At 39.6% G+C, this 26,315-nt stretch overlaps 1 protein-coding gene across 1 annotated transcript in view; it reads left to right on the top strand.

Annotated features, from left to right (window-relative positions):
• Positions 1–26,315, top strand: part of CDH20 (cadherin 20) — a 118,655-nt gene that overhangs the window by 54,464 nt on the left and 37,876 nt on the right. The gene's annotated exons all lie outside the window — the stretch shown is intronic.

The following is a 26,315-nucleotide window of genomic DNA, read 5'->3' as shown; positions in this document are numbered from 1 at the left end:
ACTCTGTGAATCGTTAATATGGTTTAGAATGGAAATGAAAATGCCACAAAAGAGCATCTCATTGCAGGATGTCTGTAAAGATATATAAAAGGATCTTTTCAGGGGTAATTATTCAAACTACTTCATATAACTGTCACCATTAAAAGGTCACTAACTTTTACCACACAGAGATTGCTAAAGATGCAGTGCTGGCATCATCTTCTAAAACTTGGGAAAGTACTCTAGTGTCACTCATGGTCATCTGTGATACTGCCTGGTTTTATCTTCCCTTGACTCAACTCAATTCAACTCAGCTTTATTATGTTAGTAGAGAGGATCAAGGTGACCGCTCTTACTGACAGTGTACAACCCTATAACAAATAGCAGCTCTTTCCTTGAGGAACTTTCACTCACAAAATGATAGACAGACCATATCTCAGGCATGTCATCTTTTTACTGGTAATAATTGCAATTATAACCTACAATGTTCTTGCTGTATTTCATTTCAGATTTTAATTGCATACTATCATTCTCATTCCAAATTAAGATCCCAGTGCATATTTTAAACTGTCTGTAAATACACATTAAAAAGATGACATCCATTAGACAACCATGCAAGCAGTGTATATGTGGCATATTAAAGAAGCAGATATACTTGAAGAGCTTGCTCTCAACCTAAATGCATGCATATACAAAATTTTCTGTGAAAAAATAAGTCCTTTGGGTATATCGCAGATAATCCTCTTCCCTATACACTATAACATCTTTTCTGTCAAATAGGGTTGAAATTGGCTAAATGGATTCCAGTTTCATTAGATGAGGACTGACAGGCAGAAAGAAACTACTATACAGCCATTTCTTTGGGAAATCCAGCTAAAAATCCTTTATTCTCTAGGTAGACAATACAAGTGGTATTACTCCCAGCAATGTGATATGCAGCTGAATTTTGAGGCTTCAAATCATGGCAGGCTATACAGATGCTCTGTATCAGAGGCAGCTCTTCTGCTGCCTGAGTGAGTCCTGGGCATCCCTGAGCCGTTTAAACATCTGCAGAGCCTAGGGGGGTTGCTTTTGAGCAAAATGAGTGCTAGCAAACTTTTCATGCCAGCCTTATAGAAATAGGTCACTGCCCCCATTGCCTTGCAAGTCAAGTGAACTCTGAGACTCAACAAAGGCAAAGGACAGGAACATTTGTGTCTGCACTGAAGAGGTGAAAAAGTTTTGGGTGTTCAAAGAAAGATGCAAAAAAGCTGCATAAACCCCTCATCTTGCTCAGACTGAGAATTCAAGGGAGATGAAAGAGTCTGCCTTAATGAGATGGTAGAGGGAGCAGAAGAGGATCTAGAAGTGAAAGATGAGCAGAGCTTCCTTCTTTCTTTGGCCAAAGAGAAATTTTCCATATGGCTATCTTTTCAGAGCCACAACTTTGTGCTTGCACAGACCAGAGTAGGTTGTGTCTGGTGTTTGCAAGACAGCCTGAGAAATCTGAAATTCTTTTACCTTTGCTTGTCCTTGACCTCTCCAAAAGCCAAGAGTAAAGAAAAGAAAAAAATTTACAGACTTCACTTATTATGAGAAACCCGGAGGAAGGTGCTTGTTTCAGCTGAAAATTACTCCTGCAAATACATGTTATATTATGGGGAAATTGTATTTTCCAATCAGATAAACTTGAAAGTAAAGTGCTATAAGGTGCTAGGTTTTTCACAACAAAGTTGTCTGCCACTGTAGCATTTCACATGAAACATGGTCAGTGAATGCCTCTCTGGATGCTTCATGTCACTGGGAGCTGCCAGTTCTGAGAGTCCTTAAATGGGTGCACAATTATTGATACAAACATAGAATTACAAACAGCTTTTTGAATGTTATTCTAATGCTTGTTCATTATTCTAATATTTCAGTTCCAGTGGACATAAGAGTTTTTTGGTACCGTAGCCAGTGTTAGATAATGTAGAAATTGGTGCAGTGCTCATTGTTAGTGGTTATTTCTTACTAGGAATGTTTGTTGAGTGAGCCTTTCTTCTGCACAGCAATAGGTGGCTGATTGGTGCTGATTTAATGATTTATAGCATCTTATTTCCTGATGAGACTGCAGCTCACAAGAAGTGCCAGGGACGTGCCTTTTGAGCAGCCTGACATGGGCTGCATATTTCATGTACTGCTGGAGAGTGCAGGCAGGCTGTGTAGTATCAGATCATGTCAGATGTACGTATCCACAATTTTCCTGTGTAACAAAAATCCTGTCATCTCTTGACATAAGAGACACGAGATAACAGTTCTGTGACCCTGCATAATTCTTCAGTCTGGACAGATGAGACAAATCTAAATAATTGAGTATGGGCTCCTCAGACTTTCCTCATGTCAGTGCAGTGCCACAGCCAAAAAGCATAGAATGGTTTTGAACTGCTTTCACTCTCCTCCTGCTTGCAGCAATCATTGTGCTTTCCAATCACCATTAGTGGAAAGGCCAGCAAAGTCCTGGGTTCATGCAAGGCACCATAGGAAAGACTTCCCCACTGACCAGCAGCAGCTTCCTGCTCTGCCTTTTCTGCCACAGATTTGGGAAGTTGCTGAATCCTCTTGGATAGGAAGATAGTAGGCTAACTAAAAAGTATATCCACATATATGTAGCTACACTTGCTTTCACTAATACTGACATTTCCATCTAGGAACAGGACAACATCCAACATCCTTTCTCACCTCACTGCTCACCGCCTGTAGTCCATTGTTTCGCTGAGACCCTGGACTCTATAAGGCTTGAGAGGAAAGGAAAATTCCAGCATTAATACCACTGTATTGAGTGGAAAGTTCCTAGCTGCCTCCTATTGGAAGTAGAGAACTGGCAGCCATTAAGCCTATTGTGATTACCACTGCAGAAGATTCCTTTTTAGAACTTAGTCCTGTTTTCTTTTAATTGCATCTGTTGGTAGGACTTAGAAAAAGCAACAAAACAGCAGAACATTCACCAACACATTCATAACAACCTACTACCAGTCCTTTTTTATTGCTGTCCCTATGTAAAATGACTGCAGTTTGTATTGACTTTACCTGAAATTCATAACATCATTTCCAACTTACTATTTGATTTTGGGTGCTTTTTTTGCTTTAAAGCTTTACTTGTTAATGTATTTTTCTATAATTACACCACAATCACTCCTAAGTGCACAGTTTACATTTAACAGAGCCATTAAGGGTTGCTGCTGGTAGTTGATTGTTACGCACAGTTGTGCAGACAACTTTGTATTTAGACCCAAACCAGCTTTACAGAGCAAAGATATATTTAGCTGCAGGAATTTCCAGCCATCATTTTTGTTGATGTCCGTAGTTAATCAGGCTGGACAGCCTATAGGGTAATTGTGAGGCGGGTGTTAGGCAGCCCTGTGCTCAGCAGAGATCTCAATGTCTTTGCTGTGCATATGGTGATGAGCTTTAGTGGCTCTGAACTGTGTTCTGTCTGATGCAAAGGCTTCATGGCACATGGCACTGTAAGCTATCAACAACGCACATTTCTGAGCTCTTTGTTGTTTCCTTCTCTAAACTTTTCCCTAGGTGATGAAGTGATTCTCTATTCACAAAACCTGATTTTGATCCTACCTCTTTGGTGAAATCATTTGAGTTCTGTGCCAAATTTGTTTAAGGAGCTACAGCTCTTTAACATGTTTATGGCTCAGGGGGGTACACTATAATTTGAGGAAAACATCAGTATGTGTAATACTACCAGTGATGAATAATTAATGCACAATTATAAAATCTTTCATCACAATTTTAAGTGGGCAAGAATAATTTCATTTTTCCCCAGACCACATTTGAAATAAGGCAGAACAGCAGTGAAAGGGGATGTACACCCTCAAAGAGCCAGGGGATGTACACCCTCAAATAGCCAGGGTAGGCACTGAAGATGACTGCCACACACAGATGAAAGAACAAAGGGAATTTACTTAGACCGAAGGTATTAGCAGAAATCCAGCATCCATTGATGGGGCTTTGCACAGTGCCTTGCACATGTCATTAAACTGATTTGGAATTTGGAAAGGAGACAGAAGACTTCATTACTGCCCTTGTTGAATGGACTAGTGCATCTTTTAATAGCCTCACATAAACAAGAACTCATTTTAATGTCCTGTTCAGAAGAAAGAACACCATCTGCAGAATTAGCAAGAGGTATCTGTGGCAAGTGTATGTTCCTGAGGAATGTCCCATTCACTACTTTTTCCAGCCCTTCCATAGCTTTTAAAAACATGGGGAATCATAATGCAAAGTGACATGAGTGCTCAAAAGCTACTGCAGGTTGAAACAAGAAAGGGGCCTGTTTCTGTTTGGGCACTGGAGGTTTGCTGAACCAGGAAAAAAATTGTGTATGAAGAAAAAACTTGAGCAGCTGCAATGGCCCTCAGAGTGCTCCAGCTCTGAGCATGAGGCCAGCAGCACAAAGGCTGTGGAGATCAGCCTGGTGTCATTTCTGCCCCAGTACATCAAACAGCAGAACAGGCAGTCCTCAATAGACAGGACAGGGGATTAGCTTGTCCTATCAAGGGAAGGCCAAGCCTCTTTGGCCTGATATTCAACAGTAATTACCAGCTCAAACTGCTGATAAACTGAGTTGTTGCATGGAGCTGCTGACATGCTGCTCAGTCACGAGAGTAGGAGAGCTCCGACCCTTCAGGACCACCCACTATTGCACTAAAGGCTGCTGCTTGCTGTACAGTCAGGATCCCCTGCTTTAATCCAAATGGAAGCTCCTTTACTTGAGCCATTGTCTCCAATTTTTGGAGGGAAAGACTACAAGAAAATATCTGAGCCATCAGTAACAAGGGGAAGTGGAAAAGGAGTGAGTCAGGCACAGGTTCCTCTCCCACTTGTCTCCTCTGGCATGGTTGGAAGTGCTGCCTTGTTGCAGGGGCACTTTGCCTCTTGTCCCAGGACTGCTAGAATGGAGAAAACCCTCCAGCCAGGGACCCCTTAGGTAGGACTGCCCACCTCCAAGGATAGGGGCAGCAAGGCAGCCATGTGCCCACCCACACAAAACTGCTTGTGGCTGCTTTTCACTCACTGTGGCTGCAGCAAGGCTTTTAAGACTTTAGCAACAGCTAAAATGAGCCAAAAAAGGTCCAACAGATACCAATCCTGCTGTGATTGGTTTGGGAAAGTTTTGTTCCCTGCCCAGTCTCATGGCTGATTGGCAGGGCACCTTTTGAAGTGGTTGATTTTGTTCCTGTTTAAAGTATCAGACCAGGCAGATTCAGTGCCACAACCAGCAAAGTCAGCTCTCATTCCCAAGGCTCCAAAGAGGGGTCACCAGTGGGCAGGCAGGTGGGTACTAATTCCTCCCATGAATGCTGTCTCTTCTTGACTTTGCACTGGCAACCACTTTAGAGGTCATCCATAACTTCATCCTGACATGCAATTAGTCTTCTATGTTTGTCTTCAAAAGTTTATTTTCATTTTTTCTTCTGTCTGTTTATAAAAAGAAAGGACAGTTTTATTCTATATTCAGTTTTCTCCAGCATGGCTCTAATTAAGGCTGATGACAATCTACCCCACATTATAGGCATGGAATACACTTTAATGACTCCTCCTAAGTAATAAATGTTCCAAGACAATAAATAATGATTGAAATTGATCATATTTTCTTGGCAGCGGTAAAAGTTTTATTGACTTAGCTGCGGTTTCAAGTCCAAAACAGAAAACCTGAGTTCTGTCTTCCCTGTAAAATACCCTTTTTGAATGTGAGCATTTGTCCATTGGATGGTGACTCGCCCATATATGACCTGACCAAAAAGGATAACTGGTAACAAGAATGCATGAGGCATAAAATACCGAAGACTCTCTGAAGTCCATTCTTCTGAAAAAGTTGAATTCTTGGGTTTATGATCATAAAAAGTCAATTCAGGATGGACTTGCTGTTCCAGTTTTGCTGACTGTTCACAGATTTTAGAACTAAAGATCACACTGTAAAACTTACATTTTGCTATTTTTTTTCTTGCATATCTAATAGAGAATGAACCTATTTTGAATTTTGCACAACTTCCTCTAGAGACACTTAAAAATTATATGAAATTATGCCATGTCTTTAGCTAATTATTTTAGTTAGGAGCTGTTTAAGAAACAAAACTGCTTATTTAAGTTTCACAATTTTCTGAAGTTATCAAGGTCAAAGGGGCACTTTTGGGATTGACATTATAAATTGAAAATATGACTTTGCATTTTACTTTTTTTCAATCTGTCTGGTTTTTCCCCAGTGTTTTCACTTCTTTTACTAGATTTTTACTTTTTGTGTGTCATGCTAAAATGAACTCTTCTAAATAAAAGACAAAAGCAAGACCCTAGTACTTTATTATGTTAGGCAAACATTTGTCCCAAGTCCTTAGAAAATATTCTACAACTCAACGTAGGCAGGACTTCACCTCTGGTACAATGTGCAGTTTTGGACTCCACAATATAAGAATATTAAAGTATTAGCAAATGTTCAAAGGAGGGCAACTAAGATGGTGAAAGGAGTAAAGGGCCTGACTTAGGAGGAGTGGCTGAGGATAATGGGTTTGTTCAGCTTAGGGAATGGGAATGGGAGACAGCAGGGGTGTGACCTCATTGCTGTCTACACCTTCCTCCTGACAGGGAAGTGGAGAGGGAGGTGGTGATCTCTTCTTTCTGGTGTCCTGTGATAGGACACAGGGGTGACCTTACTAAGAGATGTTCCATCCAGTTCTAGCAATCTGAAGTTACCTCCTCTGGTCTTCGTTAATTACTCTGTCACACTTCGTGCTTGATTTTCTGACGTGGGTCAGGGACATGAGAGCTGGAGAAAAAAGAGCTGAAGAGCTGCCAGTACTAAGAACTGCTGGAGTTTTTTCTCTATTAATTTCTCACTGACTTTGTGGCTGGAGGAGTCTGACCAAGACAAAGTGCTAGTTGAGAAGATAGTTTACAGTGAATGATGGCTTTTTAGAGCTTGACTGACAACAGTGTGTTGAAAGGTGTTTGACATATTCTCATTTGATAGCAGTGATCATGTTGGTAAAGAGAAGATCCAAATACTTCTCATTGGCATTCAGCAGCCCCAAGAATTAAGGGTCCCTTTCAAATCTGATAGTTCAGATTTCTATCTGTCAGGCAGTGTCAAAGAATTCATTCTTTTGTGTGGTTTCCAGTCTGGCTTTGCCTGGAGAAAGCATTTTGAGCTCATTTTATTTCATCTGCAAAGGAAGATGACAGCTTTTTTCTATAGAAAATTTGTGTCTGATAATTATACTATCTCTTAATACAGTCTTTTCAGCCCAAGACTTCCAAATACCCACTGCAGAGACAAGGCAGAACTCTCCCCATTGATCAGTCACAGGTTAAGTCTGTTCTTTGTGATGCTTTTATGTAGATTAAGGCACAAGATGTAAGTTGTGGGGGACAAAGGCAGGGAAGGAGCTGTGTTTGTGTGGGGAAATATCCAGAATTTATTGAATTTATTTCATTTTTATTTTTCAAAACATACCTACATATCTTCAGCCTGTACTGTGTTTCTGGGCTGCCCAGTCCACTCCCAGTATAGAAACATAGAATGGTTATGTTGGAAAAGACCTCTAAGATCATCAAGTCCAACCATTAACCTACAGGCCAAGTCCACTGCCAAACCACGTCCCTGAGTGCCACATCTAAATTTATTATCAGAAATAGTCCTTCACTTGTGACAATGGTAACTAGATAGTCTACTCTTGACCTCCCAACTCATTTTCTGTTTGTCAGATCAGAAGCATCCACTGAGTCCATGTAGCACAACATCACCTCACTCCTCCAAGCTGTGTCCTGCCCCTGCTATCTACAGCATGACTTCACATAAGCTGTATCCAATCTATTTCTATGCCACACTGTCACCAGCTAAAATTGGTCTTGTTCCTCCATTTTCAAGCTGAAAAGGGAGAGGAGCAGATAAGCCCCAGTTTAATTTGTTCTGGCAATTATTGGAAATCTCCCACAGAGAGAGGAGCCCTTGCCTGTCGGTGCGGAATGACATATAGCCTCACGGGCCCAGACAAAAGGACACCCTGCTTTTCTGCAAGTCTATTCAGGCATGTATAGACATATTGGCTGAGGTACCAGCCCATCCGCATCTTAATGGAGAAAAGAGAGAGACAAGGACCTAAAAAAAAGAAAAAGGAATAAAAACTGTGAAGCAAGGACTGACACTGTGGCATTGAAGGCTTGAAAACAAACTGTGCACTGGTGAAGAGAGTGGGGGAAAAAACTGGACTGGCTAGTCCAGCAGATAACTACATTGCTGCTGTCTGTGTTTCAGAAGCATCAGAATAATTCTGTTATTACAGATAAAGGTCATGCTGAGATTGATTTAGAAATGTGAATTGAAGATAAGTGTGTTTTGGAGCTGGGGTGGAAGCTCAGCTTTTTTTCTTTTCTCTTTCTCTTCCTCTCCCTCAATTTCTGAAAATCAGGATTCAACATTAATTCAACCCAAATGAATGTGTTATGATAAAACACCTCTGAGAAGCATTTTAAAATATAATTTGCAAAATGAGTGTGTAAGTTTATTTAAAAAAACCAAAGTGCTAGTCAAAAGGTGAAAGAAATATATTCCATGATTATGGAGGAAGAAAGAGGTTATTTAAGAAATAGCTGAAATGGCAGTTCTTTTTAAATTGTCATGTGAATGCTTTTAAAATGTAATGACAATGGCAGCTATTCTTTAAGGCTTTTTCCTTATACTCTGCTCCTGAGCCAAGGGGAAAAGTGTTTGTGGAGAAAATCACTTTAAATTCCAGGTAGATATTTTTTTCCCATGCCTCTGGATTAATTTTCTCAATTTATCCCTTTAACAATGCTTAACAATAATAATAATAATAATACTAATACTAATAATAATAATAATAATAATAATAATAATAATAATAATAATAATAATAATAGCCACCTAATTTGTCTACACTGAAAACAGCTGACAGAACGAAATGTCAAAGTTTGGTCATTGGCATTCCAAAAATGATTTCTTATTGCATTAATAACATATTGCAGAAGAAAAGCTGTAATGTAAATTTAGAAAACAGCAGACCCCCTGCTTGGTTTTAAAGAAACTGTCGAGACCTATCCAAAGCTCACTGCACTGATTGAAAATGCTTTTGCTAGCTTTGCTGAACTTAGAGCTGATGCATTGTTTACAGGGATTATAACCTTTGCTGTTGTTGTCTGCGACAAAAAATTAATAATGTACGAAGGTAGCGCACATCAGCTTTCTTTTTGTTAATGGTAATTTCTGTGCAGGACGATTAGAGAATTTTTATGACTGACCAATGCTCTAGTTAGATAAGTGGAAAAAACAAAGTTTAAAAGCAAGAACTGTGCCACCAGATACTTAGAAAGTGCATGTGTAATTGCTGGGAAATTAGTTCTTACTGCAATTAGTGGCCATTGTGTTTGAGCATTAATAGCCTGGGGAAAGCATAATAAAGTTGCTCCTAAATGTTGGTAACAACACATTTCTCAGGGATTATTACTTAATTAACAACAATTTGAAAGGGTAGTTCTTCTAAGACGAAGCATTAATTTATATGGTGTATCTAAACAATACCAGATCAAAACACGTCACCTGCTAGGATTTCTCTTGGTCCTTTGGTTTCACTTGTCAGTGCCTGCTTGCCTACATAAAATACTGCATTTGCATCTGAGCTACTTCTTCTGTGGGTCCATGTAAAAAGAATTTGTCCCCCCTTGGAAGTTTGTGAATTGTTTTCCCATCATACGGTGTCTTCTGGGTCCGAGCAGACTATGATTTTAATTAGAAATGCTAACATGATCAGGGAAGTACCTCACACACCCACTCTTTCCACGCCTTCTACACCAGAATGGGGCAACTGTTTCCCCAACACATGCATTATTCATTCCCAGACACCTCAACATGAGTTTGCTATTGTTTCCACTGTTCTCTCATGTAGCTTATGTTCTCCCAGCATCCTTTCGAGTGAATGGTGTCTGTATACCTCAACTCCTGGATTACTGGTTCCATTCACACACTGGTGCATCAGTTGAGAAAGAGGCGAGATCATCAGACAAAGAGTGTCTGATTGGTTTGTGATGATGTCTTTTCTTCTTACTGAAAGTTGCTGCATGCTGTAGTACAAACCAGACTTGTTCTTTGGAGTGGGTTATGTTGAAAATAAGGCAGAGCTGCTGAGGCAACCTGTTGTACACATTGCCCAGAAGAGCACAAGAGAAATGCAGTGTGTAAACTGAGCTGCAGCAGCAAATGAAAGAACAGAGAAATGTAAACCTAGTGAAAGGTATGTTGTAATATTACTATTTATTTTTCTCAGTTGCAGAAAGTACAATTTCTCTATTGCTTCCTATTGTATGCAGTGGGTTGCTCAAACCAAGGAAAGATTTTAAAAGCATTGTATTTTTGTGTCGGTAAGAAACAATTAATCTGCTATGTTCTCTAATATCTGGACAAGCTGTCTGAGGCAGTGCTTCAGAATTATTTGGTAGCTGTTTTTTGTGTTCACTGGTATCCATATAAGAGGCTCAGAATAATTCTATTATTTGCTCCTTGTAGTCTGTTCAAGGAGACTGGAAGTTTAGACCTAGGCATTACTGGAAAGTGACAGTGACATGGACAAATTATTCTTAAACTGGTTACAAAACTCTTCTAATTGAAAAGATGTTTTGTGAAATAGGCATTAGGCACATACATTTCTATTTGTGCATTCAGAAAATTCCTGTTCAAACAGCTAATCTGCATGTCTTGAGTGTCTAGATGGAAGCTTATATTTGGAAGTAGATTAGACTGGCACTTATGCAGAGCCCAGACTTCTGTGGTGGATTAAGATTGATTACAGTAACACAAAATTTCATTTTTATTTCAGCAGAATTTTAAAATTTCCTAGTTCACATAACATCAAAGGCGTCCTTCTAAATAAAAATCCATGCAGTGGATCTGAGGGCATATCTTATTATGTACAATATAATCAGATTGATATAGTATTGCATCAGAAACAACACAAGCTGTTTTGAAATGGGCCCTGTGGGAAAACAAAATAGGGGATATATAACAATGTATGTGTTTCTTTGAAGAGAAAGAAGAGTTACAGTGAATGAAGCTCATGCTAATTAATAACGTTGGACAGACACTATGTTTTTTTCTTGAAATACTAAATGAATATTAAACCAGAAATCAAAAGTTTTATTGTCCTTGACATATTTTTTCCAAGTAACATTGTTCACATTTTACTAGTTTATACAGTTTTTCTTCATAGCAAAATGACCAGGAACTACTGCTACAGAGTTCACTCTGAAGTTGATGTTGTGTGGGGATTATCATTAAAGAATAAACTCCTGCATTTATTTTTTTTTAAAGGCTGCAAAGACAGGCTGCCTGTGAAAATTCTCTGCAAACAAAGCAGTGTGGTCCTCATGCATGGGCAAATCCTCACTTTCCTCCTCCTGCCTCTGACACTGCATGAGAGGCAATTATTATCTTGCTGCTCTACTGGAGCTATCCCTCCAGCTCCCCAGCCAGCTACTCCTCACACAGTGGAGTGGCTCTCTATCAGGGGGTCTCTGAAAGCAGAGCAGGCAGAGATTCTGCAGTCCATGGGGCAGAGACTTTCCTCTGCCTGATTTCTACTGTACAAACTCTGCAGAGCTTCCGTCCAGGACAGGCACTATGGGTCTTTCATCTCCATTTCAGAATGGTGAGGATGCAAGCCAGGCACCCACCAGGGCCCCAGAGCCATTTGTAGGTGCTTCTCAAAGCTGGCATCCCAGGCATGGTCTCTGCCAGCTGGAGCAGGTGGGAAGTGCAGGCAGGCAGAGTGGGTGCAGCAGACAAACCACAGCTCAGCACGTAATTGCTGGTGGTGCTTGAGACTGCCTGTGTGCAGAGCCGGGGCAATCTCGGTCCTCCAGGTGTCTGTGTCACTCCAGCAGACTGCAATGTCCTCCCTATATCAGTTTTGCAAGATACCACTTCTCTATTTAAATCCTCTAAAAATGCAGATGTTTGCTAAGGCTTCCCAAGTCAATCACATTCACTGGTTTATTACTCTACCTTCAATATTTAACTAGAAATTATCAGCAACTGACTTAATCAAATCTGATCATTTCTTCAGTGCATCACAAACTGTGGATTTAAAGGTGTCTCATAACCCCCTGCCTTAGAGCTGGGACGTGAGCTGCATGCATCTTTGGTTTGCTGGTTTGCTCTTCCTGGTATTATCAAGTGATGCATTTTCAAAAGCACACCTCATCTCCTAGGTAAAATGGACACTATGCTTTCCATATGCATCATATTGTATTAAATTATGTTATATCCCTTTATAGTATATTATATAACATTATATTATGCTATTTAATTTTACTTGAGTGAAATATTTAGAAACCCAGTCCCCTTATATTATGGAATTGGAGATCATTCTGCCACTAAAAAGTAGGAAATTTCATTTAGGCTACATTTTGCTTATTATCATGTGATTGGCAAGAAAAATATTTCTTGAAGGAAAGATATTCCAGGGACTGGAGAAGAGGTGATAGATTTTTGACAGGCAAAACTATGAATTTATATTGCACATCCATCCCCAGGAATGTCACAGTAGTATAAATAGTATCTGAATAAAATTTTAGTTTCTTGAGACATATTTTGTGCCTGCTGTTATTAATTGTTGATAATGAGACAATTAATAGGCTAAAGATACAATATAGGCATTTAACTCTGCCATTTCAATACCAAACCTACAGGTGTACCTACAAAGTATATAGGTAGGTTTGAAAATCTTTTATGCCTTTTAAATGCATCTGCAGAACTGTAGGTCATATCTTCATGGCTCTGCTCACCTGAATATTCTTACTGAAGTACCCTGGGAGGTGCAAATGAGCCAAGCAAGATTTACCCTGAGCAAAGTCTGTAGAAATCTAGAGACTTGGACAGAAGTTTTTTGGGGAAAAAAAATTAGTTGGGGAGGGGAATCTGGTTCTTATGCGTATTGAAACCCTTCACATTGAAGCATGGCAAGTCCAAGATCAAATGCAGTGATGTAAAGAGCATCACTGTTAGACATAGGCCAAAAGTAAGACAATCAATGCCAGCTTTAGGTGGATTTATATAAACAAAAAAGTGAGTTTAAAAGAGATGAAAAAGAACACTTCTACTCTTACAGAAAGTGTCAATCAATTTTTAAAAGGCAGAGATACCTAGGGTCTCTTTTCCTTGTTAACTGCCTAATGCAAAGAAGCATTTCTTGCTGTGCCCCGTGATGCTGTACAGCAAGCTAGGATGGAGTCACTGGCATTCAAACTTTGTTTTATTGAAAATACCTTGTACTTAATAGGAGGGGTCACTTAATTATTTTTGCTTGGATATATGGATGTGAACCTATTCTCAGAGGTGGGAATCAATGAGAAAAAATGAGTAGATAGTCCTTATCTTCTCTTATAGGGATTTAAAAGGCAATGGGGAATAATGGTCTTTTACAAAGCTGCAGGGAGTTTGGCCTAGTTAGCACTTTTGTATGCTAACTTAGACTTTAATAAAGTATCAATTAGCACATGCAGAATCAGAGGCTCCTTCTGAATCAATGGAACATCTTTTGATGGTCATTTTATGAAGTAAGGAAGCTCTTCAGTGTTGTTAGGGAGATTACAGAGTAGCTTGCAACACAAAAGTTCTTATATTGGGATCGAGGGTACAACCTCCTGCTTGACAGGATAGTCTCTTTTAAAAGAAACACCATTTAAGCATACAAAGCTCTGGATCTGATTTACCTGTCATGATATTACTGCTGTTACAGAAGTGGGGACCCTCCAGAGCAAACAAAGTAGAGCTGGAGTAAATGCTTTATTCCCCATTAGCCTCACAGTATGGCAATCCTGAACAAACACCTTCTGATCATCTCTTCCCTGGAAAGAGACGTTTCTTGTGATGATTAAGAAAAGCATGAGGGCTTTTTTCTTCATCTTTTTTCCTAATTATCATGAGAAACACTGATCATTCCAGGATTCATTGGTATGTACACATATGCCTAGCAATACTATCCATTCCTGATAAGGTTTCTCTCTACCACACAGTACAACCAGCTGGTTTATTTGAGTACTCACGCAGTAAACACAATTGGAACATGTGGATTCAGCCTAACAGAGGAGGAGACAACGAGGTGGAAAGATCCAAAGAAATTATAGATTAGTCTAGATATAATGAGTCTTCAGACCTTTTATTTTACATTATAAGATGTAATTTTTATTTGCATTTCAGGGTTGTAGAAATGTAAAACTTTTCTAAATTACTTCTGTCTTTTGTTTTTGATGCAAAATCAAAGATCACCTGAACAACTTCCAAGATTATTCTCAAGTCTTTTCTTAAAAGCTAAACAAAAAAATGAGATTACACAATTTCTATCAGTCACCTGTTCCAATTTCCACCTGACTTATTCTTAGAGGTTTAGTGTACTTGTAACCTAAATTCCTCTTGCTTCAAAATAGGCTTATTTCACTCCACCTGTCCTGGAAACTAAGATGTACATCAGTACTCTTCTTGTTATACCTGTTAGTATGCATTATACTTTTTTTTTAATCTGGTTTTATGCCCTCACACAAATCTTGTTTTCCCTGACTCAGAAAATACAAATTTTAACCTTTTCACCAGTCCTGTTTTTTTCAGACCTCTGCTAAAGTTTTTTGCTGTTTTCCCAGCAGCAGTTTGTGAGTCTGTCCATGTCTCATTTTCAGCTGTGAGGTGCTGCCTTTTTTATGTTGAGGTTGCCAGTAAAAATGCTCCACAGACACGACACAAGAAGCTTGCCCAGTATCCTGTGGACAGCACAGAGTGGCATTTTCCTCCTTTGGAATGACCCTAGTGTTGGCTCCTATTCAGTTTGTGGTCATCTCCTTTCCTACAATGCTGACTCATAGGCTGTTACTCATCTCTCTCTATACCTGGGCATTTGATTTTGCTCTTCCAAGGCTTGTGTTTTTCACTTGTCCTTATTGAATTTTCTGGTATTGATTTCCAAACATTTCTCCAGTTTGCCAAGATCATTTTGAATTCTACCCCCATATTCCCGAGTGCTTACAAAATCTCCCAGCCTGATGTCCTTCTCACACTTTGTAACTTTTAGCATAACCATCCAGTGTTCTGGTCATGAAGCAAAACCCTGCAAGACCACTCGATGCTGACTCCCAGTTTAACACTGAGCTGCTGACAGTGGTTCTTCAGGTTGTTTTCCGGTCTGTCACTGTCATTTCACCTGGGTCTTACTGCCCTACGCTGCCTTTGACAATGAATTGTGGAGTTGTGTGAGACATTTCACAAAGGTCAAGTTGTAGTGCATTTCTCTCCTTTCACATAGACTAGGCCAGTTATCTTAACCAGAGAGGAAAATCAGTCTGGTTTTGTGGTCAACTTGTTCTTCACACATTAATACATGTTTGCAAATCCCTAGCCCTTATTATCCTCTAGATGCTGAAAATTTGGTTGTTGGTTCCAGTAACTATCCACATACTAAAGTTATAATGAAGAGTCTGTAATTCACTAATTCACTGGTTCCTCTTCCCCACTGCTCCCTTCTCCTTAAATATAGTATAATAGTTTTTCCCTGCCAGTCCTCTAGGAACTCACTTATCTTCTGTAATCACATGAAGGTATTCACTAATTTTGTCTATTGCTTTAGCTGGTTTCTGAAGTACCTGGGGGAAAATTCAGTGTGGAATGATTAATTTTGCAAGAGATTTCAAAAATGTAGGTTATATGACTTGAGAGAAGACAGAATATAATATATAATATCCCATCAATTTTCACTGGGCACTGTACCTGGCTTTTGGCTATGATGAAGTTGATGAAATAAAAATGGATCAATCTATGTCTTCATGCTTCCCTCAAATTTAAAAGAGAAGCTGAAAAGCTTCAGAAAAAGGCTGGGGAAAAAAAGGGAGAAACTGAAGGTAGTATTTATATGGCTACATTTTTTTAAAGAGAAAAAACGATTCTTCAGTCAAAAGGAAGAAATCAAAACTCACGCTTCAGTGCATAAACTGATTACAAGGGTCAGCAAGGAATTGTTCTCACCATTTCCATCATCTCACGACACTACAATCTTATTTTTTATGGTTAACTAAAGATTATGTATCAAGCAGTATCACATTATTGACCTCAGCATTGAGCACTAGTGCTTATTCCCATTGTTCTTTATTTTCCACTTCTTCTTCCCCTCTCTGAAACTTCAAATACAAAATAGCTAATTAATCAGACTTCTGCAACAAGGAGGAAGAAACAAATTACATCAAGTCTGGAGTTTTCAGCTTTAACTTGAAGCAAAATTTTAATGTGTAACCATCTTTCAGACAAATTATTTAAATATGCATGCACATCTTTCACATCTCATACATTTTCCCAGCAATCTGTAGTTCAATATCTAAGAAAAATACCACTTTTCCTTTTTTACATGTTCTCTCATTAGGATTTCACTTGTGTCAGACTAGAAGACCACTCCATTCCCACTTGGGATGTACCATTTTTCCAGCGTCCTGGTGTAATCCTCTTTGCTGCTATTAGTCACAGCTATTCTGATGTCAAGTTTCTTTTGTCAGAATTTCTTTCATTTCTGAACTATCTCTTTCAAAGCATGTGAAGAGGGTGTTTAACTATTTGGAAGTACCAGCTACTGGCAATTTCCAAAGGCAAAAATCCCAACACTAGAGCAGAAACCTAGTTTGACAAGCCCATCCTGGTATCTCAAAAGATTGCAGTGCAGAACTTGCTGATAAAAAGGCAGATCCATAAGTAAGAAGGAATACATCTAGAAGGTATGTAAGAAGAATCTTGTTGCTGAAGTACACATACAGATCTAAGAAAGGATCTTCAAATTATTTGAGGGGTTACACGAAGTGGCTACCAACAGTGGGAGAAATGGGCCTTGACGTCCCTGCAGCTGCTGCTTGTAGGGTTTCTCTGTGTCCATGTGCTGTGTTCAGGGTCATTAGTTCTTTGTACACCACCGATGTCTCCCTGCCTAAAGAGGAGGTGTGCCTAAATATTGAAGAGGCACCAAATGACCTTTTAGTGACCATCAGTAGCAGTGAATGAAAGCCATACCTTACTTTCAGGTCCATACTCAAAAGGTTGCATTGATGTGCTCTACTGATCGCTGAAAATGCTTTAAAGCAGCAGAGAGGCCCCTAGAATTTATATGTGAATAAATTTTTTCTCTAAGACTTATAACAAACAAGTGAAAAGGAATAGAACTACAAAGCCTGGTTTATTATGGAAATGTCTTTCCCTCATATCTCTTCCTTCATACACAATAATTACAGCTCCTTGCAGCTGCCTTGTCGTAACAGCTAGCATACCTCAGTTACTATGGCAGAGCTGCATGCAAGATGATCCCATAGTCAAAGAGATTGTATAACTGCCCGCACTTTCCTCATGGGGACATTAACCTGGTTCCCACTTCTCAAATAAACCTGCTAATCCCCAGGGAGCAGATAGAAATGCTGGGCAAACAATTGGACTCAATCTTAAAGGTCTTTTCCAACACTAATGATTCTACAATTTTATGAAATACAGTAATCCTTGGGATCTCTCCTTTCACAATACTAAGAGAGTATCAGTGCAATTATATTACTGTATCAGCTCATTTCTTTGGGAAATCAGACTCAAAACAGCTGCAGAAGATTCTCCCCTCTGAAGGACAGCAACCAGATGGCTCACAGCAGATAATGGAAGGATGGGAATTTTGGCCAAGAATACCTCAGCTCTTACAAAAGCTGCTATTACATCACCATTACAAATTGAATACTAAAACAGATGGAGCACAGGGTTTTGGATTCTTCTCTGAACGATTCACCTGTAACAAAATGACAAGCAAAGAGTTTGCCAGCAAGACAAAAGATCTTTTATATTCTAGTAAATGCTTGTTCTGCTTAGCCATTAAGCAATCCAGACAGAGGAAGAGCTTCATCTAGGATACTCATCCTCTGAAATGGGAGGCACTGGGAAAGGTGGAAACATGTCCCAACAGTGGATTATGAAGAAGATGGAAAATAGATAACACATACTTCTTTGTGAGGGGTAGGTGTTGTTAGAGCATGTCACATTTACAGAGGACAATTAGATAACGCGTTACACACACTCTTCATGGAAACTGCAACAGTTGAGTTTGAAGACCAAAACCTAGAGGCTGGCATGCAAAGCATGGGAGGTTGTTTTTCAGGCTTTATGAACCTTTTGCTTGCTGTCTTAGAACTGGGACAAATGAGGTCAGCACACATTTATTGCTTCTTACTTTATTCTTGCAGTTTGAAAGTGTCCTGTGAAGGCTAAGCACTCATATTCTATTATTTCTAGAAACACTTTGAAGCTAGGTGTTAAAAACAAGGTAGATTCTAGTATTTCAGACAGACAAGGAGGCTGTAAGACTTCTGTTTCTTTTGCTGGTTTGGTTTCACATACTGTAGCTTGGAGATGACTTGAAAATGTTCGTCCTGTTGGTTAGTAGTGTATGCCCTCATGCTCAGACTAGGCAACCAATGAGATCAGGGGAGGTACAGGTGCCAGTGTTGTACTGCTGAGCAATGTCATAGTCAAGAAATGGGAATTAGAGGAAAGATTTTCACCTTTAGAGCACTTACAGCTATTTTATAAGTTAATTTAAAGAATATCCTTTCCTATGAAAAGACACAATAAAAAAAACAAACAACAACAACAAAAACCAGAAACAGACAAACCAAAAACAACAGAAAATTCCACTATCCACTAAATGCTAGTGGGCGCATAGAGTAATTATGAGAGATGGCAAAATATTAATTTCGGGTTAGAAAAAGAAATTACCTGTTCACTTCTTTGTCTTCAACAAATGTTGAAGCTGCTTTTGGAAATGGATTGGAGTCCATTTCTAATATGACAAAATGCTGTATGAAATGCCAAATTAACAAGGAACGTAGTCACAATGAAAGTAGGAAGTTGTCTTCACCAGCAACAGCACATAGGCCCTTGTCAGTCATTGGTTTTGATCTTTATGCATGGGAGGATATATTACCTCTACTCAGTGCAGGCAGGCAGCTGCTTCTCATATCTATCACCAGATAGGAGATAACACCTTCTCTGTCTTTGGCATTTGGGGTTATCAGAGAGCCTTATCAACTGTCCAGTAGGTGTGGGATAAGAAAGAGATAATTTTTCACTGCTACATGGAAATATGCCATATTGTGGGGACTAGCAGACACAAAATGCAATGTTTTGTAGCTAAAGAACATGATCTGCTACCGTAGCCACCATGCAGCACAGGCAGGGACACCTCAGGTTCAAAATGTATTCCAGGTGTGCAACAAGAACAGATTTTATCCCATAGCAGGGGAATGGCAGATGCCTGAATTGCTCAGGGGCCTTGAGACAAGTCTGAGCAAAGACTCCTGGTACAGATGCAAAGAAAGGTCACACTGAGGAGAGGAAGGGCTTTACAGTTTGGCTTTTTTGTTTGTTTTTTTTTTTTAATCACCATATGTGCTACTTTATGTGAACATCAATTCACAATTTAGAGTTGTTTGTACAGGCTTTTTGACAGCATGGCAAAAGTAGTCAGGATGTTAGAATTAAAAGGAGTTTTTGCTTAATAATGAAAGCATAATTAGTATGATTTTCATAGGTTTTGTGTATCTTTGCACATCCTTGCTGAAAGAGGGGTTGTTTTATCTGAAATTTATTTGAATTTTGCAGTGTATTTGCAATGCTACACTTACTTCCTGTTGAAGTTGACTTCAGCAGAGTTAGTTAGACATGTATGGAGCTTTAGAAACAGTCCTGTACTTCTGTACTGCTCTTTACAGTAGTATTTACAGTGCCTCACACTGAGTAAAAGCTAGGCATCAAATCTTCCCCTGATGCAATTTATCAGCATAATTCTATTTGGAAATGTTTACTTTGTGACTCTGTGTGTCTTTGATTCTTTTTGATCTTTTTATGCATCTATAACCATAGGGCTGGGATTTATACGATGAGACTCCCTCTGTCATTCTGTGGGATTTTTCACTCTGCAGACACTCCAAAGCTTTGAAGGACTTCAGATCTTGAACAAAATGAGTTCACTGATGTGTCCCAGGAGAGGTTGTTGACTAGTCTGTAGATATAATTTTATGACAATGGATTGTATTTGGAGTTAATGTTTATGCACCATATGGTACATTGTCAAGTTTCATTGTATTTATGAAGATCTTAATAAAGTGAAGTAAAAATAAAAATACATGTTTAGGCCCAGTCTGTTTTCAAGAAAAGTAATAGTGCCTCTAGATTTTTCCTTTTAACTTAAACTTGCCCAGAAAGTACAACAACAGGTAATAGTAACAGTAGGAGTGTCCTGGGCCAGAGATAAAACATAGGTAGTTCTGGAAGTAGTACAGAAATATTTAGGAGTATGCCTGTTTAGAGATAACTAACTTAGGTACTGCAAGCATTAGGACTTCTAAAATTGTAGAGTTACAGGATCACAGGATGGGTCAGGCCAGATGGGACCACAGAGGTAATTTGGTCCAATCTCCCTGCTCCAGCAGGGTCATCCTAGAGTACATGGCACAAAATTGCAACCAGACAGCTCTTGCATATCTTCTGTGAGGGAGACTCCACAACTTCTCTGGGAAATCTGTTCCGGTGCTCAGTCATCTCCACAGTAAAGTTCCTCCTTGTATTCAGGTGGAACTTCCTGGGCATCAGTCTCTGCCCATTGCCTCCTGTCCTTTTGCGGGGCACTGCTGAGCAGAACCTGGATCCATTCTCTTGACTCTCTCCCTTCAGATACTTATAGACATTGATGAGGTCCCTCTCAGTCATTCTTGAGACTGAGCAGGCCCAGCTCCCTCAGCCTCTCCTTGTAGGAGAGATGCTCCAGTCCCTTGACAATCTTGATTGCCCTCTGCTGGACCTGCTCCAGGAGCCCCATGTCTCTCTCATACTCAGAAGCTCAGAACTGGAAACAGCACTCCAAGACATAACCTCATTAGGGCTGAAAAGGAGACAAGCAGGGCATTAATTTTGTAAGAAATTTTAGTTCCTGGATCAGCAGAGCCTCGGCCCCTGGTGGATGATTTTAACACCCATTGTGGTGGTGCGTCTGGTGCAGAATACAGCCTACAGCTGCTTACTGACTGGTGCTCCTGTGGGCTTATTGCAAAAGTGTCTTATGCCAAAGCAACAGCAAATGAAGGTACAGGAGCCCTAAGAGCTAATCTGTGAAAACATAAAAGAATAATCTGTTTCATGGTGGGTAAAAACCTGCACAGTACTCCCACCTCCACCTTGGTTTAAAATATCAAAATTGAGAAATACAAGAAACAAAGTAAATAGCTCATTTGGAGAATTCTTTTTAGTCAAATTTAATTTCTTCCTACTGTGGTCATTACCAACCTGTTTAGTTTTTTTTGCAAAATAGTGGGGGGAAAATCTTTAAATGTGTCATTCAACACAGAAATCATTTTCTTTAGCATATTCCTAGTGCAGTGTATATACTACTAAGCATGACATATTTGAAGTGTTTACTTAAGGATAACATGAATTTGTGTACTCTCTGTACTCATGTACAGAGAAAATGGAAGGGAGAGTTTAATACTGGTTGCTTCTCTTCCCCACTTTCTCAGTGTAATGCTACAAATGAATTGCTCCCCCTCAAGCCATGTGTCTGCATGGGTTCCGCTAAGGTCTGTAGCATTCTACAAGAGTCCTGAATCTCCACAGCAAAATCCATTACAAGGATCAGGCATAAAAGATATAGGCATGTAATTAATTTTATGAATGCAAATAGTGCACTGACTTTCTGGGAGACCACTTGCTCATTGTGATGAGTGCAGTAAGCATGTCAGTGAAGCTTTTCAAGTCTGAGCTTTTTGACTATAAAATCCTTGGCATTTATGTAAATATGTATTGAGCACAATACATTTCAATCCCAGTGGAACTCTCTGGGTGCCCATATGGTCATCCAAACTATAAATGGTTTTATCCTTTTGTTGGAAGTGTTGTTCTCTTCAGAATTAATAAGATAAATGGGTCACTTGCAAGAAATGCCAGAAGTTGGTTCTGGCACTTATTTCATTTTCCTTTTCATCTTTGTCCAGAATTAGCTATTCAATTAAGAATAACTTAATTACAGAACAAATATGTGCTGGGGCGGGGGGGGGGGGGTGGGGGGAATGTCTGTAGAATTGGAGCATGAAGAGTAGTTCACACTTGGAATATGCCTACTTTAATTTGCAATACGGGCTAAAAGAGAAATTAATACTTTCATTGGTGAACTCTTTTTTTTGTAGAATAATTAGGTAGTTCCTTTGTACCATGTATGGACCACAAGTAGCACAAAGATCAATCAGATCTTCATGGGTCTTTATGAAGCCAAAAGTTGTAACTGCTGACTGACAAAAAAAAAAAAAAAAAAAAGGATTTTCAGCAATGCTTGCAAGGCAAGAACAGAGAAAGTAACCTAAACCGAGCTGATAATCAAATATTCATCACAAAAGCCAGGGCAAGAAAGAATTTACTTTGGGTCAGGGATATAAACTGTACAGATACACCTACATGTTTTACCATGGAATAGACAACTGTGAGAAACAAAATGAAACATTTAAGTTATTCTTGAAAAACAAAGCACCCTCTGCAGAAATCTCACAGATTTTGGTCTTGTAGTTTTCCCAGGCTCAATAAATTTTGTGTCTGAGCAAGGAAAACAAAGATTTCCCTCTCTTTACTGCCTTCAAATTCTTTTCACATCCCCATGCTGAGTCATGAAATATGTTTCTGTAATATATATTTCATATGGCAAGCACAGGCTCATCAATTTCATCTTTGCAGATTTCCTTAAGAATGCATTTTGAAGGGCTCCAAGAAACAATTTGCATTAAGGGAACATTAACAGTTCAGTTCTGCCTCACTCAGTAATGCCAAGCAACCCTTCCTGTATGGGGCCCCCTGATTCCCTGCAAGGAACAGAATCTGCCTCCAAGCCTGAGCCATCCATCTGTGGCAAAAACCACTGTGGACTATCTAAGTCTAGAGACCCCACCAAGGTAATCCACCGCAAGCGCGTGGCTCTTATCCTAACCAAGTGTTGTGTCTACAGCTGAAGTGACCCTGTACTCGTCCATTACACTCATCTGCATGAGTCCTCTGAGACATTCAGTCACCCATGGCCTTAACTCTATCTCAGCCACCACTTGTGCTACCAAACAGTCCAAACCCTAAATTTATGTGAGTGCCTTTTTACACCACTCAGAAATGCCTTGCCTGCCTGCCTTGGCCTGCAGGCCTTGCAGATGCAGAAGCCAAAGCACACACCCAAAGTTGGTGACACTGTGGGAAAAAGGACCCAGAGAGATCAGCAGCACCTCAGCCCAGGAGTTAACAGAGGCCTTTTTCATCCCTTTAACATCAGCTGAGGACCTTAGACAGAAAAAAATGTCATTCTCCTTCAGTCTCGGAGAGGAACCACAGTGGACTAAACATTGTTATTAATGGTATCAATTTGCCCTTAGGCGAGGAGCAAAATGCAATGGGTTTGAGCCTGCTTGCTCACAGTTTTGGAAAGGCATGAGAAATCAGAAACTCTGCTATTAACAAAGAAAAAAAAAAAAAAAACTCTGTTCCACTTCAATACTACTGCTTTCTTCCGTTTCTACAAAAATATATGACCATGTCACTATGGGCTAGCAGTAAATGGGGAAATTACTGGTACTCAAGGAAGGAACATCCTTTTACAAGACTTTACATTACTTAATGGCAAGTTTCCTGACAGTTGCCATACCGCAGAATGAGATTGCATTGGGAATAAGAAATGTTCTTAGGGCTACTGCTGCCAGGGACCACTGAGTTGCACACTGTTTTCAAGAAAGGTTCCTCATGGAACTGCACATTCTGGTGGCAAATGCTGTTCTCACAAAGAGCCTGAAGCATTTATATCACTCCTCTTGACCTCTTTTTCACTGCTTTTACTTACCTTGCTTCTTCCTGATTTAATGCACATGTGGATGAAAAGCATCCTGATGATCAGATTTCTTTTGCTATTGCCTCCTTACAGGTATACTGGTAACTCTGCAAGTTCATTTAACAATGTTTTGATACCTTTGCTTAAGCACTGTTGATCCTTGATGGCTGAACTTAATTGCAGGAAACACCTGACACCATTAGTTTTGAATTTGTAGTTTGAGAATTCACCTGCAAACAATTCTGATTGCCACAGGAATTGGTCCATAGTGTTGTACCACCTTTTTGCCACATTAACAAAAATGCAACTGATCTGTGCAGTAGGGGGAGTTTCTTAAAGCAAAAACTCCAGGTAGGACCTTAGCTGCTGGATCATAGCCTGACCACAGTTTCTCTTCCCGTCGCAGGGTGTATTCCCTCAAACTATACTGGGAGGTGGTGGGAAGCTCTTCCCTACATTTACTCACCAGCAAAACATGGATTGTAAATAATGTCCCCCTGACTTTGCTAAGAATAACTTCTTGTTTAAAACACACCAAGAACATGGTGGGCATGCTTATGAGTGGAGGGCTTCAGCCTTCTTTCTCCCAGGGCAGCGGTGTGTTGGAGGTTTGGAGCAAAGGCATCACAGGACAGAGACAAGCCTTGCACACATAGCTCTTGGACATAGCTCTGTGGCTGTGGGCATCCAGCAGGGACTGGGAGCCACGTCCCTGCCTCTCACAAAGAGCTGACAACTTCTTCATGAAGTGACAGACACACAGAGATTACTGTGGTCCTTCTGGGCTTGTACTGCTTGGGGTAAATCCCCAGTCTTTAGCTTTGCAGACAACAAACCCTGGCATATTATGTAGCCAGTATCTAAACAACAAGCAGTTCTGGACATTGCTCTGCTTAGAAGGATTTTACCATGTTCTGTGCTTATAGTTTTGACTTTCTTTGTCATATCTATTCAGGCTTAGGTTGTAAACTTTTTCAAGGTAAAGTATCCATTAGTTTGCTACACTTTACAGCTGTATAGGCTAGCAGCACTGTTTGGTCATACTTCTGTTTATACTTGGAAACATTATTTTCTGTAGAAATTAGTCTTAGATGGTCATTTTATCTCTGCTCCCCCTGTGGACATCACTTCCAGACTTATACTGCCCTTTTCAGATTTCAGCCAACTTTTGGATTATTTTTTGAATTTCTATTTCAGTAGATTTCTAAGTGTACCCAGTTCTCCAGTTGTAACAGCCTTTATGCCGGGGAATTCACAACCATACTCTCCCTCTCTGTTAAAAACACTGCATTGTCTCAGTCTTTAATGTCACACAACTGTCTAAAATGCTTTTTTATTCTTTTGAAATCTTTCAAGGATTTCAGTTGGAAATGTTTGACAGACATCTTGTACATTTATCTCCACAGGATGAAACAATTAACTAAGCCTAAACACCTAAGTGTAGAACAGCAGTAAAAGGAAGTGCAAACTAATGGCTTAAGACTCAGAGCTCCACGTACCTTTCCTAATTAGCCTGTTTGTCATGAAAAATGTCTATTTTTTGTCATGAAAACAAAACATTCTGTTAGTCATAAATGTTCCTTAAAGAAGCAGTAAAAATACTGGACCAACAGAGGATGTATGGAGTGCTTTGACAGAGTAACTTGTGTGCAGCACTAGATCATTAAGTTCAGCAAAGTAGTTTGCTAAAGGTTTGCCATAATCCATAGCCTGGAGTGAGGTCACCAACTAAACGGACTTTATGACAAGAAAAGACCCTAGACTGATGAGAAAGGGTCCTCTGATAGAGGTCATTATTCCTTTGTCTAAACAGATCTTTAAGGACTGTGAAAGAAAAAAACATGTTAGCATGACTTGCTTGGACATAGACTATGTGGCCATCAGCACTGTGAAACATTTTGTGGGTTATAAAATGATTAACTGACCATTCAAATTCTAGAAATGTTGCATTTGTAGCAGCAATCAGTTCCTCAGAGAGGAGGCAACAGAGTGTGAAACCTGAATTCAAGCAACAGAGAGGCTGAGAGAATAATTAAAGCCAGAAATAACTTGGAGCTTCCAGAAATTATACTCAAGGTTTGCAATATAGCAATAATATCTGTATTTATGTAGACATGTGTGCATGGACGTGTGTGTAATGACAATGGAACAGTTTCCAAACAGACAGATGATTGCCAAATATTGTTCTCCAGCTATCAAAATTTTCCAGAGTGAACTGTATTTAAATATTCTCTAAGGACTTCTGGTCATAAATATTTCTAAAAAGTATGCACTTAACTCATGCCAATCAATATCATAAAGCAACCCTACAGGTAAATTAGCAAAGTCAAGAACTCATTGACTAAACCCTGATATGACTTGTACCTAAGGCTTCAAGTCTTCAGCTTATATGATAATAGTATT

Source organism: Melospiza melodia, chromosome 1 (assembly GCF_035770615.1).
Source record: "Melospiza melodia melodia isolate bMelMel2 chromosome 1, bMelMel2.pri, whole genome shotgun sequence".
Taxonomy (NCBI): Eukaryota; Metazoa; Chordata; class Aves; order Passeriformes; family Passerellidae; genus Melospiza; species Melospiza melodia.
Note: the sequence above shows the minus strand (reverse complement) of the source record. Positions and strands in the feature narration are given on the sequence as shown.